The 17,862-nt window shown below is 41.7% G+C and overlaps 1 protein-coding gene across 1 annotated transcript in view; it reads left to right on the forward strand.

The window, feature by feature from the left end:
• FBXO42 (F-box protein 42) overlaps positions 1-17,862 on the forward strand; it is a 95,811-nt gene that overhangs the window by 13,069 nt on the left and 64,880 nt on the right. The gene's annotated exons all lie outside the window — the stretch shown is intronic.

Below are 17,862 nucleotides of genomic sequence, written 5' to 3' on the forward strand. Positions count from 1 at the left end.
TCAGATTACACAGTTTGTGCCAATTCCAAGCTTCTTTTATATTTGGCTCAGTCTGGATAGAATATCTTTGAGTGATTTAATCAGATTTGATTGCTGGAAGTGTGGAATACGCTCTTGATCTCAGTCAAGATTTTAGTCCTGTAGTTAGGTGGGCCACCCAGTGGGAATCCTGCCCGGCACACAGATTACTGACCCAGCTTTGTAACTATTTGACCTGCAGGCAAATGTATTTAATGCAGAGTGTGATTGATCCAAAGCTTGTTGGGCTAACAATATGCATTGTGAACTTTAGCAATATCTACTTACATGCCACAGAACAACCTCTTTAGTGCTGTTATTGTCTATTATGACAGCTCTGCTAGGAGAGTTTTTTTCTCCACTTGATTTTAAATAGATTTAAAGAGTAAAACTGGCATGCAAGCAACTTCAAGTAGTAATAAGGCTATGTGACAAAACAGAAAAATCCATCAAATTTATTTGTGAGGATATTTTATAGTGTGCCTAGGTATTAAAGGTCTAAATTTTATGCAGCATGCTGTACATGCAAAAATATGTGGAGAGGGACTAGGACTGAATGTCAGCTGTGGATGTAAAAGCTTTTGGTTTTTAGCTTTTTGCCTGAATTTTTGCAGTAATATTATTACAGACTTTTGTTTTAAAAATTCTAGTATCTGATTGTTTTCAGTTTGTCACCAGAATTTGGTGATGGAATAAATTTTAAAATGTACGGTTGGGTTATGCTCAATATCTTCAATGATTGAGATCAGCGGTTCTCAAACTTCATTGTACCAAGACCCCCTTCTGACAACAAAAATTACTACACAATTCCAGGAGGAGGAACTAAAGCCTGAGCCCTGGGCAGGGGGCCGGGGCCAAAGCCATAGCCCACTGACTTCAGCTTTGGGACGGGGGCCTGTAACCTGACCCTCGTTGCCCAGGGTGAAGCCCTCGATCTTCAGCATCAGCCCAGGGCAGTGAGACTTAAGCTTTAGTTTTGTCCCCAGGTGGCGGGCTTGGGTTTAGGCTTCGGACCCAGGCCCCAGCATATCTAATGCCAGCCCTGGCAACTCCATTAAAATGGGGTCTAGACCCACCGGGCTCCCAATCCACAGTATGAGAACTGCTGATTTAGATAATGGCATAGAGAGTACATTTATAAAGTGTGTGGATGATACCAAGCAGGGAGGGGATGCAAGGCCTTTGGAGGATAGGATTAAAATTCAAAATGATCTGGATAAACTGGAGAAATGCTCTGAAATAAATAGGATGAAATTCAATAAGGACAAATGCAAAGTACTCCACTTAGGAGGGAGCAATCAGTTGCACACATACAAAGTGGGAAATGACTGCCTAGGAAGGAGCACTGCGGAAAGGGATCTGAGGGTCATGGTGGATCACAAGCTTAATATGAGTCAACAGTATAACACTGCTAGAAAAAGAAAAATCATCATTCAGGAGTGTTGCAAGCTAGACACGAGAAGCGATTCTTCCACTCTGCTCTGCGCTGATTAGGCCTCAGCGGGAGTATTGTGATGAGTTCTGGATGCCACATTTCAGGAAAGATGTGAACAAACTGGGGAGAGTCTGGAGAAGAGCAGCAAAAATGATTAAAGGTCTAGAAAACATGACCTTTGATAGAAGATTGGGAAAAAGTGGGTTTGTTTAGTCTGGAGAAGAGAAGACTGAGTGGGGATATAACAGTTTTCAAGTACATAAAAGCTTTTTACAAAAAGGCATGAGAAAAATTGTTCTTAACCTTTGAGGATAGGACAAGAAGCAATGGGCTTAATTGCAGCTAGGGTGGTTTAGATTGGACGTTAGGAAAAACTTCCTGTTAGAGTGGTTAAGCACTGGAATAAATTGCCTTGGGAGGTTGTGGAATCTCCATCATTGGAGATTTTTAAAAGCAGGTCAGACAAACACCTGTCAGGGATGGTCTAGAATCGATAATACTTAGTCCTGCCTTGAGTGCAAGGGACTGGACTAGATGACCTCTTGACGTCCCTTCCAGTCCTATGATTTTGATTTATAACAACACACAGTACAGGACACTGTATAATTGAAATGGGTTTTTACAGGCTTGTATCTGGTGTCCTTTATGTATAGTAATACTGTACTTGTTTTAAAATGTTCAACAGGAAAGAACTACTTACGGAAAACAATTGCTAAACAGCAGGAATCTACACAAACATTTATTTCCTTCTCAAGGTGGTAGATTCCCTTCTTTGGGTATCCTTTTGAAAAGCAGTTTGGGGGGGAAAAGTTCAACTTCAAACCTCACTCCCAGGGACTCTCAGAGCTGGTGGCGATGAGAAACAGCTTACAGAAAACGTCTTCCCATGGCCCAGTCTGACTCAATCCGATGCAGCCATTTTATGTCTCTGCAGACGAGGGATGTTGCACGTCATTCTGTTCCCCCAAACTCATTACCCCATGCACCATTTTTAGTGTCGGTGTTCCAGTGCTTTAGCGTTGCAGAAGAATGTCAGATTTGCTAGGTACAGTAGTATAATGCCCAAATCCCTCTTCCATTTTCCTATACTGCTGCTGGACTAAGATCAGGAAAAGGATTCTGTTCCAGCACAAGTGATGTCAGGTGTTTCTTAACAATTTAGTGACATTTACTTCAATCGCAGTTGTAGTGCTACTCTTCCCTTGCGAACTAACTGGAGTTCGCACAAGAATTCTAGACTCTCCCCAAGGGAAGTGGTTTTCCTTTATTATCGAGGGCCAGAAATTCAAGGATTGATTTAAAACTTTTACACACACATTACAGGATCTCTTCCCTACCTCTCCATCTACCCCAGGATCCCTAACACTCTTAAACATCTATTCTCTCCCTGCTATTCTTCCATCTGTCACTTAGTGCTTAAAACAATTAGTCTCTTAGAATTGTTAACTTATTCCTTGAGTTATTAAAAGGTATATCTCCATATATTATTTATCTCATAGAACTGGAAGGGACCCTGAAGAGTCATTGAGTCCAGCCCCCTTCCTTCACTAGCAGGACCAAGTACTGATTTTGCCCCAGATCCCCAAGTGGCCCCCTCAAGGATTGAACTCTCAACCCTGGGTTTAGCAGGCCAATGCTGAAACCACTGAGCTATCCTTCTCCCACTCCCTCTGTTATGTATGTTCAGTGCTCTTCACCTGACTCCACTGGATTTGACAGTCTGTATGATCTGTTTTTGTAAATAGCTTTTCTACCATATTTTTGACTGAGGAAATAGGATTTGCCCGTTTTAGCACTAAGACAAGTGAAGCTTGGATATCTCCTGTGGTTTTTGGGGTATTGGTGCTAGTGGCACAGGCGAGGCTTGATTATCTCGCTTTGTTTTATTCCTAGGCATTTTTCCTTCAGTTCAGTGCTACAGCATTTTGTTTGCTACATAGTATGAGATTATGATCTTCCAAGGGGTTAGTTCAAACTAAAAATACTACTTGTAGTGCAGGGCAGAAGCTGTTAATATGTGACCTGTCCAGTAACTGGTCATCATCACCTGCATTGTCCCTACCCCACAGCTTGAGCATTCCTGCTCTGCTCTGTGATCTTTGGAAGGACATGGCTAAGTACAGAAAAGCCAGCCATTTTCATTTACCTACCCATGGCATTTTCCCATTTGGCAAACGTTCATTTTCCACTCTTGCCTCTTAATGGAACTGAAATTACTCCCGTGGTTCTTGTTTCCACCAGCATCCTTGGCAGTGCGGCTGTGGGCAGATAGCATTAGCTATTAGGGCACGAAACAATCTGCAAATCCAACAAAAAACGTCACCTGAGAATTTTCTCTTCTGTTAGGTGATTTCTTTAAGGGGAAAAAACAAAACAAAATCGACCCTCAGGATTTAGACTCTGACGAACCCCTCCCATTGGATAAGTGTCTTTTTAAGGTAGGTCGACAATTGTAAACTACTTGAGTGTCTCATTAAATGCTGACTGAGGCCATGTCTACATCACTGGGATGGCAGTGGCACAGCTAGGGTGGCATAACCCCATGGTGTGGATGCAGTCTGAAATGCTGGACTTTTTTTCCTTCACTGTAGGACAGTGGTCTCTCACCTTTTTATGCCCAAGATCACTTTTTGAATCTAAGGGTAAACCAGGATCTACCCTGCCCCTTCCCTTCCCTTCCCTTCCCCAAAGGCCTGCCCCGCTGACGCCATCCCCCCCTCTCTGTTGCTTGCTCTCCCCCACCCTCACTCACTTTCACCGGGCTGGGGCATGGGTTTGGGGTTCGGGAGGGGGTGCGGGCTCTGGGCTGTGGCCAAGGTGTTCGCAGTGTGGGAAGAGGCTCTGGGCTGAGCCTGGGGCAGGGAGTTTGGGTGCAGGAGGGGGCTCTGGGCTGGGGCAGAATGTTGGAGTGTGGGAGGCGGTGCAGGATGTGGGCTCTGGGAGGGAGGGTGAGAGTGCAGGGTTATGTGGTACTGGCTCTGGGAGGGGGCTCAGGGTGGAGCAGAGTGTTGGCTCTGGGATGAGGGCTGGGCTTGGGGTGCAGGAGGTTTGGGGTGCAGAAAGGGGTATGGGGTGCTAGCTCCAGCAGAGAGCTCAGGGCTGGGTGCTGGCTTTGGGAGGGGCTTCAGGGTGGGGCTTGGGGTGCGACCTCCTGTCGGGCAGCACTCTACCTCTGGCTGCTCCCAGTCGGTGGTGGTGCCTACCCTGGCCCCACACCACTCCCAGAAGGGGCCAATGTGCCCCTGCAGCCCCTGGGGGGGAGGGACACGTGGCTCCATGTGCTGCCTCTCTCTGCAAACAGTGTCCCCGCAACTCTCCTGCCCAGTGGGAGCTGTGGGGGGCAATGCTTGCAGGCAGAAGCAGCACGCGGAGGGAGACTCCCAGGGCACCGGGCCAGGGTAATCAGGGAGTCTGCCTTAGCCGCAGCCACACTGTGCCGCCGGAGATTGTGGTAGACTGGGAGATCCTCTAGGCTCGACCTGTCGATTGCAATTGACTGGTTGGTGACCACTGCTGTAGGAACCCCACCTCCCTGAGCGGGGGCGGCTAGGTTGATGGAATCACTCTTCCGTGGTTCTAGCTGTGTCTATGCTAGGGAGTAGGTTGGCATAGCTACGGGTGACTCTGCGGCTTGGATTTGTTTTACACCCCTGAGTGATATAGCTACACTGACCTAAATTTTAAATGTAGACCAGGCCTAAAGCCTGGCCTATCCTACAGCTTTAGGTTGAGGTAAGGGAGCTTACGTCAATGTAACTCTCTGTAAGTATCTGCTGTACAATTTTGCTCCCACTGATGTAAGTCGCCCACGACACCAACCTAATAACCCCACAGTGTCCGTGTAGATTGAGCCCCCTAGGGCTGACAGCCCAGAGCCCCACAATGCCCCACGCTGCCAGTTAAATGATGGAAGTGCTCCTGGTGAGGACGTGCACTACCCACAGAAGGAACGTAGGGTTGACATGAAAAAATGATACAGCCACCACCACATTAATTGAATGTCAGCATAACTTAAGTTGACTTAATTTTGTAGTGTAGATCTACCCGGGGATACGTTGGGCCTGCCTTTGCTTTGAGGGAGATGCTAAGCTTTAGGTAAGACGTGTAGGCCTTTTGTCTTAACCCCCTCTCTGACTGCTGCATTCCTGTAGATAGATAAATACCTTGTTTTGAAGAAGCTGTACCATAGTGGTTCCCAAACTTTTTGCTAAGGTGACCTACCTACTCCATTGCGTCCTTTTTGGGTACCCACCTTGCTCCTCATCCTCTCCCTCTCCCCAGCTTCACTCCTCTCGGTTTCATTGCTTTTGCTCTCAGCCCTACCCCCTCCAAGTCCTGCAGCTCCAGCTGGCCCCTCTCTCCCTGTGGATGGGTTGTGATTGCTACAAGACTGCTGACTGTCTGCTTGCTGGCTCTGGCCATTTCCTCTGCATTGCTACAGCTACTCATCTCCTGCTTCCAGTTCCCATTGTGTGGGGAGTGCACTCCAGGTGGCAGCAGCGTGAAGGAAGCAGGAAGGGCCAGTGAGTGGACAGTCAGCAGCTGGTGTGTGGCTTGGAGGCACTTTCTCCCTGCAGCTGCTGCCCAGATCCTGCTCCCTCTGCCTGCTGCCCAGGGGAAGTGAGTGTATGGGAAGGTGCGGAGAAGCTGAAGGGAAGTCTGCTGCATGTACCAAACCCAACTGGGCCTGCTAAGGCAGCAGAGTTGGTAATTGGGTGCTGTAGCCCAGGACCGAGTCTGACCGGAAGAATTGCAGGATGCCACCCTAGCAAGGTAAAGACTTGAGGCCGAAGACCTGGAAGGGGGTGCTGGCCAGAGAGATTGGCTAGGGATACTGGGTAACTGTGACAGTAATGCTTTAATATTTATATATAAGCAATGTAACAGTCTATGGTGGTTCTTATCAGATTTCAAGACAAGTCTAAGATCAAAACAGTAATTTTTTTTTTTTTTTTTTTTTTTGCTTTCATCTACTTTCCGCACTGTTTTTGTTACACTACAGTGAATGGTCACTTGAGCAGATTCCTAAAACAAGCAAGTTCCATTTTAAATGTATCTGGGAAGGGAGGGGAGGAAAAAATGAAATCCTATAAAATGAGAAAAGTAGTTCTAAAATGTGTTGCCAGTTGCAATGACACAGCTTTTGGCGCCAGTCAGATAAATTTGATCAGCACTAGCCTGACTTGAATTTTATTACATGAATTTGTTCAGTATCAGGGGGTAGCCATGTTAGTCTGTATCCACAAAAACAGCAAGGAGTCTGGTGGCACCTTAAAGACTAACAGATTTATTTGAGCATAAGCTTTCGTGGGTAAAAAACCTCACTTCAGATGCATGGAGTGAAAATTACAGTTGCAGGCATTATATATTATAATATATAATATTATAATGATTATGTATATTATATATTCAAATTATAATATATAATGCTTGCATCTGTAATTTTCACTCCATGCATCTGAAGAAGTGGATTTTTTTACCCACAAAAGCTTATGCCCAAATAAATCTGTTTAGTCTTTAAGGTGCCACCGGACTCCCTGTTGTTTTTTTATGAATTTGTTCATTGATCTCTTATTTTAAGTGGTTTGGATTTTCTTTTTGGTGAGGTTTTGGAGCTAGTTTGTAAATGTTTTGAAATGTTCATGCTGCTTTGGAATAACAACACTTTTCTCTCAGAAAATGAAATAGGAGAATATACATCAGGTGACAAATTAAAGGATGCTTCAGAGCAGTCCTATTGATGTGATCATAAGTTGTTAGAGTAAAACTGGGCTCCACTCTGTCTACATCTTGGGGGTGATTGAAGACTTGACTATATATTTTTGATGTGGTGCCATCATATGACTTCATTATAGATGCACTCTTGATCTCGAGTATTAATGCTGCACAAATTAATATTTATAGCTTACATAAACTGAAGCCTACATTATAATGTAAATAGTGGACACTCAAAGTGCTAAACTTGCTGGTCAATGATGTCTGGTAGCAAGTCCTGCCTTTTTTTTCTTCCTGTATAGCTGAATGGACTGTTGGGAAACCTAAGTTCAAAATAAAACAAGAATCGTATTGAATAATTCCATAAGGGGAAGAAGGCAAGAATGCCCTGATCTGTTCTTTATTAACTCAGTGGCAGAAATACTTCCTTACCTAATAGTACTCTCATCTGCAGATGTCAAGTGCTTTGTGAAGGTGGGCATCACTATTGCATTTTAGAGATGGGGAAGCTGATACAGATAGGTGATCTGCCCAAAGTCATCTAGCAATTTAGTGGCAGTGTCACTGGTGCTGTTTTCCAGAATCCTTTTTCTCCAAGTAACAGGTTCTTATTTTTAGTTTTGTTTCTCTGTAATAAATCTTCTGGAGTGGGATCATAACAATTTTTTTTCTAAGGTAGGTGGAATGGACTAATCCTACAACAATCTTGTGGTAGCCACTCCCTGCCCACTGTAAAACACTGCTTCTGTAGACAGATTTTTCTGACAGTAACAAATCAAGTTGTGTAGAACTATTTGTATGCAGATTTTTGTGGAGTTGGAGTGTGTTACTCATTTGAGGGGTGTTTGCATGAGAAAAATAACAGTGGAAAGGCTTGGAGGAATATTTGTGAAACTAAAATGTTTAGAAAACCATGAACTACCAAAGTGGAAAGAATCCAACTATTTCTAATGTCATGATTTTATACAGCAGGCTTTAATGCATTCCTGGCTGGGATTGTTAGGTTCATTTCTTTTATTTCTGCTTGGAGAGTAAATAGTAATTTCATTGTTTCCATGTTTGAATCCTGTTGAGTGCTGTAATACCAGTGCCCCACCAGTTTCAACTTCCTTTCAGTCCACTTCCTGTGATTTTTTTCCATAGAGAATTTCAAGATTACACAGATAATTAGTGTTAAATATAAATGTTCGAGGGGTGCATTCACTGGAACTTGGTGCTTAGTAGCCAAATTAGTTAAAAGCACTTTCTACTGTGCTAGTCAATATCATACAGTGTATCTTCATCTACTGTATACCGGGGTCGGCAAACTTTCAGTAGTGCTGTGCCGAGTCTTCGTTTATTCACTCTAATTTAAGGTTTTGCGTGCCAGTAATACATTTTAATGTTTTTAGAACTTCTTTCTAAAATCTATAATATATAATTAAACTATTGTTGTATGTAAAGTAAATAAGGTTTTTAAAATGTTTAAAATTAGATTAAAATGCAGAGCCTCCGGACTGGTGGCCAGGACCTGGGCAGTGCGAGTGCCACTGAAAATCAGCTCACATGCCGCCTTCGGCACACGTGCCATAGGTTGCCTACCCCTGCTGTACACTTTCTACATACAGTACAAGGGCGCTCTTTATGTAGTCAAGTGTAAACTAAATAGTGAAGATTTTAGTATTAGAATGGATTAACTGGTTCATTTGGGGAAAAGGAAACGAGAACGGAATGGAACAAGTGGCGCTGCTGACACGTGAACTAGGCTAACCCAGATGCTGATCACTCAGGCTAACCCTGCAGCGCTGACATGCTCTGAAGTATCTGGACAACTAGTTTTTAGTTTCTCCACCCTGCTATTGGCAACTAATTTTCTCGCCTGTGCCAAAGATTGAACTTGCTGACTGGGCTTGCTCCCTATTTGGAAAGTTTTGCTAGGATTATACTTCCTGAGATTTTAGCCTATATAGAGAGGGGAAAAGAATACCTGTTTAGGGGAAATAGAGTGTCTCGCTGCAGCCTCATAGACGTTATAGGCAGACATGAGACCGATGATGGAGTAGGGGAGAACATCGTTGTACAGAGGACCAGAGTAGCTGGTTGTAGGTGAACAGGAAGTCAGACTGGGCACCAGATGTTCCATATAATAGCTGAAAGGGAGAGAGAAGGATAAAGTGAGATACATACCGAAAGTGGACTATGGGCTTGTCTACACCACACAGCTTTTAGTGACAAGGCTGTATCAACGCAGCCTTGTTGCTAAAAGTCAGCGTGTGTAAATGGTCCTTTTTGGTGCGTTTTCTGCACTTTCGCCAAAAAAAATACTTCCAGCACCATGAACGGCATTAGTTTTGTCGGCAGGAGAGCACTCCTGCCAACAGAGACATGTTCACAGTGCCGCTTGCATCAAGAAAACTTTTGTCTTTTGCAGGGGGCTTTTTTAAGTACGGTGTAGACAAGACTTAAATAGTGAAATATATTATATCACTTTTGGTTCATGAATTTTAAAATTATATACATACGACAATAGTGACTACATTGGGCTAATTACTGGAAACCTGGTAATCTGAATTGGATACTCTATTTGTAACCATGCCCAATGTAAAGAAAGATTCTTTGAATAGAACCTGGCTGAAAATGTGTATGGCAGAGTTTTTAAGAACTAATTGCAATGTGGGTGGGATCCTTAAATAAAGAAGCAGATTTGTGCAGAATGTTATAAATGTGACACCAAGAGCTCTGTGCCCTCTGGATAGGATGATGATGCAAGAAACTGAGAGCAGGATAAACTACATACCTTTCTCAGAGGTGCAGTGTACCTAACTAGAGTCCTGTCCACACTAGCAATTGAGTATCGGAAGTGCTCAGACCTTGCTACGGTCCCTGATAGGGTTTTGCTTCAAACAGTTAGTGCTGCTGCAGTTGGATGTTGGTCACAAAATGGCAGTTTGGTTAACTTAATGTTTTATAGCTTTGTATTTTTGGATAATGCTTTTATGAAAGAGGTAAATTATGCAGCTTGATGGGAAGATGGCAAGAGCTCTTCCTGATCCCCTTGGGCAGGTTATTCCATGTGGTCCAACTATTGAGTCTCTTCCCCTTGAGTTTAGACTTGGCTTCTGTTAGCCATAGTGCACTAGGTAGCTGTTGCAGTGGGTCCTGGAAGGAGAAGTGAACCTTCATTTAGCATGGTCCTCTCTGAGCAACTAAAAATGTTTTACCGTACGTCTGCTAGCCAGAAATAGACACGAAGGACAAAGGTAGATATCTGAGAAACATGAACACCCTTGAGTACTCTGTTACTGTTAATTTCTAGGTTCGCATTTGTTAAATTTTGGAGGCGGGTGTAAATGTTTTTGTCTGTTCTTGTCTAAGTAGCATGCAGTTTGCTGATAGTAACAGCAGTTATGTCAAATCATTCTGGTTCCAGGCATTCTTTGTCATAACATTGACTGTATTAGGGAGTAAAGACGCTAGAAGATTTTGAGAGCATCAGATGATATGATAACTGTAGCTCTTAGCAATCTGTAAATTTGATTTTTTATATTTCTAACTTTTATTTCAAAGGTTTTGACAGCCTATCCAATTTAGACTCTCTTAGAATTTTACTTGGTTTTGCCTATCAGAAATTCAGGAAAGAACCTAACAAAAGCAGAGCAGTTCTGTTTAAAATTTACAATGAGTGCATGTTCCTAAAAGCTATATATACAGAACTTTTCTTGTTTACTTCTATTCACAGGACACGTTCCACGGTTCCTTTGTTGATTCTGTTTCTGTGCAAGTTTATTGGTAAAAATAAACTGCTGTGTTTCATGGCTGACAATGAAAATTACTCTTCTTTGATCACCTGGCAACACTCATCCTGCATGTGGAGGAGAATGTGTTGTATGAAATTACTGAACTTTGAAAGATGACATGCATATATACATGATGTAAGCTAGACACACACATTGGTCACCTGCAATGATTGTATTAGTTAATTACAGAATGGTCCAGCTGTCTCATTTTTCACTTAATTGATTCCAGGAGAGAATTCTGTGGGGGTTTGAATTTTTCCATGCTTTGATTCAGCAACGGGTGTTTGTTTTTTTTAAAATATTGATCTACTTGGGTACAGTCATTCTGAACTCAATAGATGAAAAATACACTATATCTGATTCCCATCCCCAGTCGTTTTTCTCTCTCACTCACGAAATGGTTGTACTTACCCTCTTTTTGTGAAATCGAGGAACATCAGTATTTGTCCAAAATAGTCAGTCGTCATTATTGCAAGTCACTAACTCTAAATGACATTAATATTTTATATAGATAAGACAACAGACATCAAAATAGCTGTAACTTCGTTTTTAATGCAGTGTAAATATATGCCAGAAGAACATAAAGGTTGCAAACAGGGCTTTGGAGCTGTGCTCCGGCTCCGCTCCAGCTCCCGGCAAAAACCTGTAGCTCCACTGCTCCGGAGCTGCTCCGCGCTCCAGCTCCAGGCTCCTCTCCAAAGCCCTGGTTGCAAAGTTAAGTGCTCAGGTCAGGTAACGCCCAAATTAAAGTTGCCTAGGCAGTGTTAATTTAGTCCCCTTGTGCATGTACATTATGATTGATTTTCCACTTATGCTGATGTATTCGTATCTTTAAGTTAAAACACCTTCCATACTCCTGTAATTCTCAATCTGGCCTTGTTCTAAATAACAGGATTAATGTGTTTCCCCAGTTTCCAGCTGTAGGAAAGTTACCATCTAACTTTAAAAAAAAAACCAACCAAACAAACAAACCTCTTTTATTAAGTTACAATAACTTAATTACAGTAAAATGTTATCGTACATTGTACGTTACTTATTCAGGATCAGGTGACTGTTCAAAGAACTTGGCTAAGGATTCTGGCTTACTGGCAGGGGAGCCCTCCTCTTCTGAGTACATGAAAAAGGATGACCAAATTTCAAAATACTTATCCTCTTTTTGGTGCTCTTCTTGTGTACGTACTTGGTGTGAAAGCTTTTCCATTGCAAGGACAGTCCATGTTTTATAATACCACAATTTCATAGGAGGAGGAATCACGTTTTTCCAATAAGGGGCAGTACGAAGTCTAGTTGTTAAAGATAAAAATAAACCTTGTCACATTGTTTAAAATGCAGATCCTTTACTGGAGCATAAGTAAGCAGCTTGGGGAATGCTAGCAACCCAGCGTTTTGTCAGAAGATGTATCTCTTTAATAATTTCCTCCAAAAATTGTCTAATTCTTGGATGCAACCACAACATGTACAAGTATGTTCCTGTATCCCCGAAAACCCTCCAGTGGATAGCCTCCATAGTAGCAAAAATACAATGGCTCTTAACTGGAGTCCAATGCCATGTACACAGTAACTTGTGCGTTTTCCTTGAGCTACCCAAATTGAGGACGTATATCCCCTTTCCCATATAGAGGAGAGACCCACTTTCCCATATAATTTGTCCAAATCACACTCATCTTTTCATCTGCTTTTCTTATCAACATGTTTTTCAGTCAGAATTTTATGTACTTTAGAAATTTTGTTGCAACTTGTTCCTGGGTCAACTCCACAAATGTGGTTAAAGGTCTAGATAGAGTTGCCTTGTAGCCAGATTTCACAATAAAATGTTTGACTTATAAATACTGAAAATACAAGATTTTTATATAGTTTATATTACATATCTCTTGGTATGATTTCAAATCTGGACACATGAGCAGCTGTCCGAGTTGCATAATCTCAGCTCTTAGCTGCAACAAATAGGCACTTTAATAACCAGGAATTTATTTTTAGGCAGTATCACTGAAAGGGCCTTGGTTGACAAGAAAAAAAAACTGTCCAAAGCTGCCAATGTGACGTAGATGAGTGGGTGATTTTTTAATTTTTGATGATCTAAATTTCTTTTTAACCTAATAATTACAAATAGCCATATTTGAGCTCCTGTCCTGTTTGAGTTTTACCCAGTGTTTGGGTGGTCTGTCGTTAACCCTGTTGATCACGTTTTAATCATAGACTTTAAGGTCAGAAGGGACCATTATGGTCATCTAGTCTGACCTCCTGCACAATGCAGGCCACAAAATCTCACCCACCCACTCCTGTATCAAACCCCTAACCTATGTCTGAGCTACAGAAGTCCTCAAACCGTGGTTTAAAGACTTCAAGATGCAGACAATCCTCCATCAAGTGACGTTTGCCCCATGCTGCAGAGAAAGGCGAAACCCCCCAGGGCCTCTGCCAACCTGCCCTGGAGGAAAATTCCTTCCCAACCCCAAATATGGTGATCAGTTAAACCCCGAGCATCTGGGCAAGACTTACCAGCCACACACCCAAGAAAGAATTCTCTGTAGTAACTCTGATCCCATCCCATCACAGGCCATTGGGCATATTTACCGCTAATAGTCAAAGATCAATTAATTGCCAAAATTAAGCTATCCTATCATAGCATCTCCTCCATAAACTTATCAAGCTTAGTCTTGAAGTCATATATATGTTTTGCCCTCACTGCTCCCCTTGGAAGGTTTGTTCTAGAATTTCACTCCTCTGATGGTTAGAAACCTTTGTCTAATTTCAAGTCTAAACTTCCTGATGGCCGGTTTATATCCATTTGTTCTTGTGTCCACATTGGTATTGATCTTAAAAAAAATTCCTCTCCTTCCCTGCTATTTATCCCTCTGATATTTAGAGAGAGCAATCATATCTCCCCTCAGCCTTCTTTTGGTTAGCCTAAACAAGCCAAGCTCTTTGAGTCTCCTTTCATAAGACAGGTTTTCAATTCCTCGGATCATCCTAGGAGCCCTTCTCTGTAGCTGTTCCAGTTTGAATTCATCCTTTTTAAACATGGGAAACTAGAACTGCACACAGTATTCCAGATGGCATCTCACCAGTGCCTTGTATAACGGTACTAACACCTCCTTATCTCTACTGGAAATACTTCGCATGATGCATCTCAAGACCACATTAGCTTTTTCACGACTATATCACATTGGTGGCTCATAGTCATCCTGTGATCAACCAATACTCTGAGGTCCTTCTCCTCCTCTGTTACTTCCAACTGATGCGTCCCCAGCTTACAACAAAAATTCTTGTTGTTAATCCCTAAATGCATAACCTTGCACTCTTCAATATTAAATTTCATCCTATTACTATTACTCCAGTTTACAAGGTCATCCAGATCTTCCTGTATGATATCCCAGTCCTTCTCTGTATTGGCAATACTTCCCAGCTTTGTGTCATCTGCAGACTTTATTAGCACATTCTCACTTTTTGTGCCAAAGTCAGTAATAAAAAGATTGGTCCCAAAACCAGTCCCTGATGAACTCCACTAGTAACCTCCTTCCAGCCTGACAGTTCACCTTTCAGTACGACCCATTGTAGTCTCCCCTTATCCACCTTTCAGTTTTCATATTGATCCCCATCTTTTCCAATTTAGCTAATAATTCCCCGTGTGGAACCGTGTCAAATGCCTTACTGAAATCAAGGTAAATTAGATCCACTGCGTTTCCTTTGTCTAAAAGATCTGTTACCTTCTCAAAGGAGGAGATCAGGTTGGTTTGGCACGATCAACCTTTTGTAAAACCATGTTGTATTTTGTCCCAATTGCCATTGACCTCAATGTCCTTAACTACTTTCCCCTCCAATTTTTTTCCAAGACCTTGCATACTACAGATGTCAAACTAACAGGACTGTAGTTACCTGGATCCCTTTTTTTCCTTTCTAATCAAATTAGGGAAAGCTTACTTTTTATGTTGTACAGAACTTTCAAACTCACCCTGTGTCTTTTATGTTTCCGTACGAATTTTGATAGCACATCCTGCCATGTTTTTAATGTCCTGTCAGAGGTGCACTGAAACAAAAATAACAACTTTGAAAGGACACTCAACCGTAATCAAGGCTACTCTGCCTAACTAAGAAATATATTCAATTTCTCCAGGCCTTTTATTATTTATTCCACAGTGGAGGGTAATTTGCCTTAAAAATTTTGTTTCTCCGCAGTGTGTATTTCTAAATATTTTAAAGATTCTTTTTTCAATTTAAGTTCATGGAGCTGACAACAGTTTGTTTTGACCTTTTTGGGAATATTTAATTCCTAAAATTTCAGATTTATCATTTTGAAAGCTGATACTGCCCAAATTTCAAAGTCAATTGTTCTGTAATTTTTAATTGAGTCTTCTGGATCCTGAAAAAATAAGAAGACATCATCAGCATACAGAGCTGTTTTGTGTTCCGTTCCAGAAGGTGATTTGATACTCTCTTTACCAAGGGGCTGTTTTAACATTTATTGAGAGTGGCTCTCGTGCCAAAACAAACGGGCATAATGGGCAACCCTGTCCTGTACTGCCAGATAGATTAAAAGGAGGGGATTAATGACCATTAATCATAGCAGAACGTCAAGGATGAGTATATAGGGCAGATATGTCCTTATAAAACTTATTTCCAAACCAAACCGTACCAAAATCTTCCTGGGGTACTCCCATTCTAGTCACTCAAAGGCTTTCTCAGCATCTAAAGGAAGCAGCACTCAGGAATATTACTAGAATTAACATTACAGATGAAATTCCGAGTTTATCTGATATTACCAGATAAATGCCTGCCAGCAGCAAACTCAGATTGGTCAGGGTGAACACATTTGGACAAGATGATTTTTCAATCTGCTTGCTAAATTCTTGGCATAAATTTTAACATCCACGTTAATCAGAAATAGGTCTGTATGTTGCACAGTTGGTAAGATCTCTTCCTTCAGGAGTGACCACACTTTTTGCCTCTTTCTAGGAATCTGGAATCTTGTTTCCTTGCAATATACCATTGAACAGTTCAGTTATAACAGGGACCAGCACTTGCTTTAGAGCTCTGTAATACTCCCCAGAAAACCCATCAGATTATTATTATTATTGGGTTTTAAATTCTCAATTACAGCTTCAACTTCCTTTGCAGTAATTTACCTATCAAGACCTTCCTCTGAGAGCTAAAGTAGTTTTACACTTCTCAAATATCTATAAGTTTAGGGTTTGGATGTTCTAAAGTGTACAAAGATTGGAAAAAGTTTGAGATCTGTTTAATGCCTTTTTATTTCTAACCAGGATGGCTGGCTGATTATTTGTTAATTTTCTGGCTAAAAACATGTCTTTGTCTTTTTCATAATTTGTTTAATATATCTGTTTGCTCAGTCATACATATTTCTAACAGGTGAATCTTCTCTCATCATATTTATTTTCTATACACTCCTTTAGTACCTGTAGGTTCATGTCTACCTTCCAAAACAGAAAGTTCTTTAACCAAACTCTTTCAAGAGCGCTCATCCTTTTTTGAGATATAATGCTTCAGTTATAAGGTTCTTCCCTTTCCAGCACCCCAGAGAACATTTTTACTGATCTCTTCCATATAATTTTTGAAAATATTCCTCCAGCTTTTGAATTCTGAGGGAGTCATATAACAAGCTATTTCAACCACCAGGCCCTTTGTTTTTTCACTCAGTCTCAGACCATATCTACACTACAAAATTAAGTCGACTTAACTTTCATCATCATATAACCACCGCAGTAATTACATCACTTGTGTGTCTACACTTTGCATCTTGTGTCAGCAGTGTGCGTACTCGCCAGGAGCGCTTGTATCAGTTGTACTGTCAGTGTGGGGGCATTGTGGGACAGCTCCTGAAAGCCGGTAACCATCAACATAAGCAATAGTGTCTACACTGACACATGGTAGACCTAACTACATCAACCTTGGCTTTACCCTGCTCGTGGAGATGGAATTATACCAAGTCAGCCTAGCAGGGCAGTTACATCAGTGGGAGTAAAATTTTAGTGTGGACACATCCACAGTTAGGTCAGTGTAAGCTGCCTTACATTGATTTAACTGTGTGGCGTAGAGCAGGCCTCAGTCTTTTAATCTGATATATGCAGGCGCTTGTCAGACCAAGTAATAACTTCCAGATCAGTTTTTTTGACCAAATTAGCCAAGGTCCTAGAAACAAAAATCACATCCTTCCTGGAATAAGATCCATGAATAGAAGAATATGTAGACCCTGACATCTGGATTCATTTCCCGCTGGATGCCCATCAGGTGCTCACTGATGCAACAAATTTGCTACTGCCCCTCCTAATCACCTGTTGTGTCCATTTGATCCAGAGTGGGATTAAGCATCTCATTAAAATCCTCCCCTGGAATAATATCCCTTTCCCTAAAACTTCTTAAGACCCTACAAAATAAAATTAAAAAGAGAAGTCGCCCCTGATTGTGAGCATATACACATTGGCTAATGTGAGAAGTTTACCTTTCAAGGAACCCTTAATTAAAACGTATCTGCCCTCTGTCTCTGAGTTGTGCAGAAACAACAAAAGGGAAGTGTTTAGCAGAGAGTATTGCCACCTCTCTTCTGTTAAATTGCCCTGGAGAGAAAGACAGTGTCTGTGCCCAAGAAGTATTTAGGTATTTATCATTTTTCTTCGAGTGTTTCCTGTAGCTACTGGGGAAATCCTTTTTCAGTGAGCAGAATACTCCTTTCCTTTTTGTTGGATTGTTCATCCCTTGAACAGTAACAGTCATGACATTAATAAACTCCCCCATGAATTCAAGTCTGTTCTCCCCCCTTATTACCATTGGTTAAAAGCTGTGAACCCCTTAGCCAGGCCTCCATTACATTTGTGCCTCTTTAAACAAGACATTTTAGATAGTTCCCATCATACAGTAATTTTAAAACTCCAACGTATATTGCTTTCCCTTTGTTACACATCT

Source organism: Gopherus flavomarginatus, chromosome 21 (assembly GCF_025201925.1).
Source record: "Gopherus flavomarginatus isolate rGopFla2 chromosome 21, rGopFla2.mat.asm, whole genome shotgun sequence".
In the NCBI taxonomy this organism is placed as follows: domain Eukaryota; kingdom Metazoa; phylum Chordata; order Testudines; family Testudinidae; genus Gopherus; species Gopherus flavomarginatus.